This window comes from Gnatocerus cornutus, chromosome 6 (genome assembly GCF_029298725.1).
Source record: "Gnatocerus cornutus isolate USDA-ARS CGAHR chromosome 6, icGnaCorn1.1, whole genome shotgun sequence".
NCBI lineage: Eukaryota > Metazoa > Arthropoda > Insecta > Coleoptera > Tenebrionidae > Gnatocerus > Gnatocerus cornutus.
In genome coordinates this window covers 1,559,255-1,568,262 of record NC_142238.1, presented here as the reverse complement: position 1 = coordinate 1,568,262, position 9,008 = coordinate 1,559,255, and positions in this window count along the sequence as shown.

The window sequence follows — 9,008 nt, the reverse complement described above, 5'->3', positions numbered from 1 at the left end:
GTCATTCACGCACTGGACCAGCAATCATCGAAAAAAGTTACAATTGTAAGGTTCCAGAGCTTGAACTCGTGTATAACAGTGCAATCTCTCCGTCCTCAAGATTCTTTCTATTAAGCTAGAATTGACTTGTAGTTCTCGAGCAATTTGGGGAATGCTTTTATTTGAAAATTCTTTAACCTGATCAAGAACAACTTCTTCAAGTTAAGAGGTTCTTGTGGTTCTTGATCTCCCACTATCATGATTTTCTTTTTTTTTGGGATATTAATCTCGATTTAAGTTAGTTATGCAACTACGCCTTCCCGCCTTTTTTAGAAATTTGTCAATGATTTGACATTCACTGACATTCGTCATTCTTGACCACTTTAAGATCCACTGTTCCTTGAGTTTTATTAGTAAAATAGTGTCTAATTACTAGTTTTTCGCTTTTTCTCTTGTAAAAATTGTCTTTTGCAAGTTTCATGATGAGTAGATTCGTCAACTTGACCGAAGTTTCTTAATTAGAGTGTTGATACTAAAAGATTTGTAACAACTGGACTGCCAATAAAGTTTTGTGTGCCACTCGATTTCCTTTAAAGCTTTAAATTGTGTAAAAAATGAGGGTTTTTGAGATTTTTCTACGTTAGCAAGTTAATGACAAAACACCAAATTAGTCAGTTTGTTGATTCTCTTTTTATAATCAAGTAATAGGAACCATTTTTATAGTAGTAAATTTAGTAAAAATAATAAATTTTAAAATTAGGATCATGACAACTATTTTAAATTTGACGGTTGTTGGTGCTAGTTTTTATAGCATAGATTTGGTTAAAAAACTGTCATCTATTTATTCGTTGGACAGACTATAAAATATTCTTATGTATCATGTTACCAAATTTACTCATAGAGATTTACTCTTACAAAACTCTGAATATAAAAATGATTTTTTTTTAAATATTTTTTTCGAGCCGCTGGGACCCTAATTGACAACGCACCGACACTTTGGCACGCCTGTTTTGGGACACCCTGTATATACACCGGACGTGTAAAACATAAACACACTTTGACATTTAAAAAAGAGGCGGCTCTTACCTCTAGTTACGCTCTTGAGCGTAGGACAGACATATAAATTAAAATCACATGAGTCAGTGTGCTGTGATCAGAAGTTTTCCTGCCTATCCGGGCGATTAATTACTTGTACAAGTCGAGAGCGAGCATCTTAGTCCATAAAGGTGTGGTAAATAATTATGGATCTTCTGAGCGCTATTATGAGCGTCATGGCGAGCTATCACCTGACCTGACCTGACCTGACCTGACCTGACCTGACATCGTAGAGGTACGATGTGAGGTGCGAATTTTAATCGGCCGCCTATTAGCACAGTTTCATATCGTACCTCTACGATGTGAAATAGAATCAAATTATTATAAAATACCACTTGTATTCTGAAACAAGCAACATTTGATGTTGCAATCATTTATTGTTATCATAAATTGATAGAATTCAAAAAAATTTTGAAAAAAATGCGTGTTTTGATTTATTTGGCGATTTGAAGACCATCATATCGTACAACGTATCGTTCCAGAAACAAAATCCCACCCTAAGTCTCACATACTTTCACAATCCATCAGCATATAAATGCAAAAACTAAAGTGTTGATTGACGTTTACCGTTTTTTTAATATCGTAAAGGTCTTTGACAACAAAACTTCTTTAATTTGTTTGTGGTTGCGGAAGTTTATTGTTTTTCAAGTTTTTCTCAAAAAATAAGTGACAGGTGTAGCGTTTCAAAATTAGCCGGTGAAGAAGGGCATAATTAATAATGAAATACTTTAGGGACTTTTTCAGATGCTTGGGTTCATAACATCACGGCGTTAACATCGAAGCCAGAGTAGAGCTATCATCTCAAAAACTGAAACGTTAGTTTTATCAGTATGAGATAAATTTTTGTTTAATTACCGTTCATTCCGTTTATCAAGCATTGTATCCGTGTAAGGAATTATTTTTCTATTGTGGCCGCCTTGAGGCAGCGGATCAACCACGTGTTACCGCCTCAGAGTTTCAGCTAGTGGAAGTGCTACAACTTTCCACCCGAACTTCACGTTGGGTTCGGTAATCCCGTGTCAACTTTCCTATCTTCTCTTATCTCTTCACAACGTTTATGTTTCGGTCCCATTCGAGTACAATGGTCCGAACTTCTTCTTCTTCTTCTTCTTCTTCGTTAGCGCATTTATTTACCATCTCTCAATATCGGTCCAGTCGCACTTTACAAGATCTAACCTCAAAAGTAAACAAGGTACCGGCTTGTCACCTGTCAGGTCATAGGTTAGAGTATCTTGGTACTTTCTTCGATGAGTGTTGGCGACAAGCGTCGTGAGTGCGCATAACCGATTGTGACTTCCGGTGAATTCAGAATATGACACTTTTTCACTACGGGTTTAAGCGATTTATTTTACCGGCTTATAATATCGAGTACCGCGAGAGATTTCCGTGATGAGGAAGACATCATTGTGACTTTCGATATCGTACCACGAGGTGCGAGGAGTGATCCTCATTTCTACCGTCGATCCGCCAGTGGATGTCGTTATAATCACAGCGTATCGAATAGAAGTTTCTCTAGATTAGAGGTAATTATTGAATTTTTCGCAATACCCGTGTTAATTTTAAATTCCCGTTAGAAACTTATTTGGGAGAGTCTCACTATACCCCTTGAAATTTCATTGAGCGCCATGAGGACATAGGATTATCGTCCAACTTTTCGGGCGTCCCGATCCCTTTTTGCGGATGCCGTCGTCCTCGGCTCATTGCCAGCGATCCAGACACCACCAAAGATAAGTGGTACCCCTTAGTTTCGCGTTCAAGAACCTCAAGTCAAGTTAAGTTGCACCGACGCCTCTTGAGATTTAATTGCTTGTACTTGTAATTCCTACTGACTTAGAAGGGCGAGTTGGTAGGCATTTTCAATGCCCTTACCGACATGTGAGTGAGTGACACATGCCGTAGCGTTAAGCTCGTGTTTTTTGTGTATTTTCTTTTTATTTTCATTTTGTAAAAGAAACAGATCTGAATCTTTAGTTATTAGATAAATTGATCAGGACCTGCTTCACAGATGTCCTGACTTAGCAATTTCACAACACATTTAACTTTGTATTAGTCAGAATTTAACCAACTATGTAGAGTTCATTAATAGACAATTTTTGTTTTAGTAATTTTCATTTTATTCAGTCTTATTTCAGTGACCTTCTGCGGGGGTTGCTGATAGTGTTAAACCGCAGTGGCGCCCATTATCTTTTATCGGCTTGTTTTGGAAATTTATAAGAGTCCTTACTTCGACCTGAATGCTCTCCGGCGAAAAGCTGCCGTTTGCTTTTGTGTTTGCACGGTTCTGAATAAGAAGTTGCTACACAGTTTTGTACAGAAATGGTGAAAAAAGTTAAGTTAGGTATGGAAAGGCGTGCAATGATTATCTCTTACCACAGAATCAGCAGAAATAATCGGAAAATCGCAAAAAAATTAATAATATTTTTAAGTGGGCAAATACTTTTGAGCGGTAGTGTACATTTTCAAAATAAAATTTATTCCCAAACACCAAATTTTGAAAAAAATATATATACATAGACCGCCGTCGGTCTTCCTGCAATACAAAAGGCCATTGGCCATGGACTGCGGAAGATGGCAAATATTTCAAACCACTCCTCTTAGCTTCTGGTCTAACCGCCTTATCAACTTGATTGGTGGAGCTGCAACCACCGATCTGTAGAGGTAGTGGAGATAAGTTGTGCTTTCTGATGTGGTTTATATATATGAAAAGTGAGACACTAGAGGACGGATAAAGACATTCCCAAATTATTCAGGTATCTCTCGGTAGTGAGTAGCACAGTGCTAGCCTGTGGTACATTAGCTGCTAGTAAGAATAGGTCATCGGCGAAGGCTAGCGAAGAGACACCCGTAGGTTCCCTTATTTCATAACCGGACTGACGCTCCAGCTGCAGAAAAAGGAATTCCCAAACTGCGTTGAAGATGAACGGACTCAGGGGAGTACCACCGTCCCTGGAAGACCCTTTAACCGCAGTGCGTGACCTTAGACACATCCAGGCTGTTGACTCTTTGCCGGCTGAGTAGCGTAGAGATAGTGATAAGACCACAGCTTGCCGCCTGAGCCGGGTCCTTGCCCTGCTGTAGGAGTCGCTGCATACGGTTCATTCTCCATGGTGTCGGCTGCATCGTACAACTCATGATTAAATTAAAAAGCAACACGACAGTCTCCTGTACAACTCCACGGTATAGGTGCTTTTTGAAAATACCGTCGGGGCCTGCAGCCGTGTTTGTTTTAGTACGGATATCCTCCTTTTGATCTCTAATAATGTTATGGGTGTTAGGACTTTACCCGCCTTAAAGGCAGAAGGATATTCCGCAGGAGGTGGTTGTACATCCGGCTTAGTGTCCCACAGTCTTTTGTACAACTCTTGGACCGAGTCGCTTTCAAGCCAGCGCACGTCCTCCCTCACATATTGAGCCAGCAGACCTGGATTCTTTTTAAACAGATCCTGGGTCCTCGCGTAAATGTACCGCCGGATGGAACGTTTACCGCGGGCCCTATTCCTCTGACGCTTGTTCCTTACCTCCTGTGAAGGGATAAGAAAGTCGGCAACTGTACTGTATACCTCATCGAGGCGCGCCTGTGAAAGAGTGCCGATACGCGCCTCGGCTAATGCGTCTTTCAGCCTCTGGATTATGGCTGATAACTCCGTTGAACTGGCCTTTGTGGGCGTGTTAATTAATGGCAGCATTTATTATGTTCCGTCTCCGGTCAATGTCCTGAGTGTTACTCCAGACTTACATGAGCATACCTGTCCGCACAGACGACACCTATATACGTTACCCTGTGGGACAGGAGCTTGCGCCGTGCACTTGGGCAAATGACATTGAGCCGCATGCTTCGAGCTGTACGCTTTATTGCAGTTTGTTCACTTGTACAGCGGCTGAAGTAATTTATGACGCATTGAAGCATGCCTAATTTCGTCTGCCAGACTCAATGCATGATAACTTCCCTCGTCAGTATTAAGACAGATGCTGCAATCCCGTGGTTGAAAAGGAAGCAATATCAAAAATGTCTTTCCACCTATTGTTTCTAGGTGTGTGGGTTCGGCATCGCTTTCAGATGCGTCGTTATCTGAGGAGTCCGAGGAAACGCCGGATCCTGCGGCCGCACTTGCGGCGTTGTTATTATGGGCCCCCAGCCTGGACCTAAGCCTTCCCGGAAGAGCGGGGCTTAATAGCTCTCTTTTCCTATTAATATTAAGTGTCGAGCCAAAAGTAACGAGGGGGGCAAACCCACCGTTCTTTCCCCGACGGATCTGGTGCTTCCCCCCTGCGAACAGTGTTTCAGTACTCCTCCCACCTTGTTAGGGTGTCCGCCGTACTCACCTCCGTTTCCGATACCATATGGCCATGATATCGGTCCCTTTAGCAAGCTTACAGGTGGGGTTTCCCATAAGAGAGTTACCAAATTAAAGGCTTGATGAGCCCTCGCCAGAGCCTCCGTTAGTAGAAACGACCACGTACCACCAGAAGGTGGAGGTTGACTTGACCAAGCTAGGCGATTAGTTGCGCATCATTGGCCCCAAAAGTATGTCCAATAGTAACACCCGCGGATCATACTGTCTGTATCACCTCTCCGAAGAGTAAGGCTTACTAGACTCACTGCAGTAATAACCACAGCAATTCAAACAGACCGAGTCATAGTTACTGGTAGATCTGGTTTAAAGAGAACACCGCTACGATGTCTCACGTGGGGTTCCTCTTCCACTACCCATCGCTTCTTCCTACAATGTCTAACTATTTTGTCGCAAACTTCATCGTGGCACCGGATTCGTTCCCAATGAGTAACGCCACGTCCGTTTCGACATTTTCTTTCCTCCCTCGGGACAGAGGGAGTGGCTTTAGTCGGAAGATTTGCGGTCCGGAGCTGTACAGCCCGGACATAATCTCTTCCAGACCAGCCTCTTGGCTTATTGCTTATCCACGTGCGACTCGCGGAATCTTCCGTCGCTTGTTCTAGTCCCCGGGAGAGAGGCCCATCACTAATTCTCCCTCTCATAATCGTCGCACGTGGTCCTTCACCAGACATTCTTAGCAGTCGCCGGATTAGTTCAGAAGCGTAGTTCGACTGCATTGCCCCACTGAAAGCCGAATCATTCGGTTTCCTTCGAAGCTTACATAGACGCTTTAGGAAGATTTGCGGAACTGCGGTCTTCAGCTCCATCACCCCTAGCCCCCCATCACGCACGGATGCATGAATGAGAGGATCGGTAGTGTGCACGTTTAGATGTAGGCTGCGCTTAATTGTCTTCCTGATTAATCTATCAGCTTCTCTCAGGACCTTATGGGTTACCTTAGGATTCTGGAAACCGTAGAGTAAGCGTGGAATGACGTACGTTTTCACCAAACAAAGCTTTTGGTCGGGCTTCAGCGGTGCTCGTTCAATGTTACTCAGCCAAGTAGGCAAATTGTGGAGTCCAGGTTTCTCCATCCTTTTGTGGCTAAAATGGTGGCCTAGATACTTAAACGTGTTTAAGCTATCCGTAAGTTGGATAGCTTGGCCACTTATTGTGATACGAAATCGAGATCTGAACACCGACTTGCCACCTGACTGGCCTGCGATCAGCGCCCGGCATTTTGACGGATTCACTGACATTCCGCGGTTGGACAAGAAGTTCGAAATGTCGTCCATAATAAGGGGAAGCTCAACTTCCCTATCCGCCAGAACAATCAGATCGTCCGCAAAAGCCATAGCTGTGCAGGATGTACTGCCGGGCAGTGAAGCCCCTTGGTACCTCGCATTTAGCCTTTCCAGCAACTCGTCCACTACCATATTAAATAGTAGGGGGCTCAACGGGTCACCCTGCTTAACTCCCCTGAGTATCCTAAGGGGTCGACTCTCGGCAAAACCGCATTTTAGAGTAGTGACGGAGTGTTCAAGTGTGGATTTTACATAGCGGTGCATTAGGCCAGGTATGCCAAACCTCTCCATGGCTCTGTTTATTGACTCATGTGAGACCGTATCAAACGCCTTTCTCACATCCAAAGACACTACACAGAAACGTTTCCCCAGTTCTCGCCGTTTCTGGAGGTATAGTTCTAGGATCAACGCATTGCCGAGAGTCCCGTCCGTACCGGCTACGAAGCCCCGCTGGTCAGCGGAAAGCTCCGTGTAGTTCGACAGCCTTCGGGACAGGATTCTATGTAGCAAGCGCTGAATCGTTGAACCGATAGGCCGCCAGTTCGTCGCTTTTGTGAGGTCTCCATCTTTTGGCACCAGTGTCGTTCTACTGCGACGCCAACTAGTAGGCTGAACGTTTCTCATAATGAGAACATTATAGAGAAGGCTCAGCTCTAGATCCGACCGAGACTTTACTGCGGCGACACTGACTCAGTGCCGGGGGCCGACGGTTGCCACCCAAGCATTGCTTGCCGCACCTCGTGCTCGGTGATTGGTGGCATGACCTTCGGAATGAAAGCCTCGACGTCCTTAGGGCTGAGGGACTCGAAAATCTCACCGAAGAGTTTCTCGACTTCGGTCATAGAGGGGTATTCTTTGGTTTCCTCAATAAGGTTGCCAGCTATTATTGCCTCCGCCAGAGACCTTCTAGCTCTCGCGTACAAATCTTGGGTCTTTTTATAATTCGCGGCTCGTTGGCCTTTGCCGAGGTGTTTTCCCCCATAATGTGGAGGACCCTTACTCGAAGTAGACGGTTTACTCCTATCCGATCCACCAGCACCTTTGTTGCCGTTAAAATGATCCTGGAGCCAGACATCGACGCTATGTAGGAGTATGTCGTCTGGCTCGGTAAAGGCCTTGGCGGCCAGGTCAGCGATAGCAGCGGGAATCGTAGACTGCTCGAAAAATTCACGAAAACCCTCGCGGTCGGGTTCCGGGATCAAGGTGCACGGCCCATTAGCCGCAGGGACGGGCCGGCGGCCATTGGCCAACGCAGGGGACCGTGCTAACTCTTGATCGTCTTGCTCGCTGATTCTGGGTGGTGCGGTGGGAATGGGTTGGGGACCTCGGAGGCCGTCTGTATTTTGTACGTTCGAGCATGAAGGCACTGGCTTCGGTCGAATTTGTGCCTCACCTCTTAACCTCTGTCTCAGATTGCTTTTGCCCTTTGAATGATCTTTCGATGGAGACCGAGCGACCTCTCCAGTGGCGCTGGTTCCGCTCACATGTGTATCAACAGGAATGAGCAAAGGACTTAAATTGATGTCAGGACGTCGTTGTAGCGGGGCGCGATATTCCGACCTCCCGTGAGAAGGGCCAGGCAGCGGACTCAAGTTCGCCGACGCATCTCTATCACAGACCTGTTCCGGCATGACACCTAGTGTTAAAGCATTATTGCCTTGGGGGGTGACGGGACCTACGACGGCACAGACATTGGACACAGCTGGGGCAGCGTCACTATTTAAAGATCCCAGCTGTCGTCTGGCACGCTCCAGGTACATTTTGTACAGTCCTTGATCAAGTGTCCGCCTGCACCACATCTGCGGCATACACTTTCCTTTTCGGTGCACTGTTGCAACCCATGTCCAATTCCGTAGCATTTATAGCATCTTAAGACCAATCTCAACCCAATCTTTGTAATTATACGATTGCCACCCCAAGTAGATTCTATCATTCTTATCAAGCTCCTCCTTAACCCTGTTGGATACATCCAAAATTATATTTTCCGTTTTTTGGTCATTCCTTTTCAGCTCTCTAGCTCTTTTTCCAACTATTCTTGCACCGCTCATAAATTCCTCTTCTGTCATGGCTTCCGATAGATTTTTCTTGTAGATTTCTGCCTTCAAATTATAGTTCTCTTTAATTTTCTCCTTAATTTTCTCTGCTTGCTCTTCGCTTTCCATTTGTATCAAAACTCCACCACCTCTCGTTCTTTTCATAGCAAAAACTTTGGCAGTCGTCTCCGTTTTTTCTATTTTACTCTGTATTTTTTTCGGATCTTCTTCATTGTCTGACTTGACTACAAACGCATACGTAT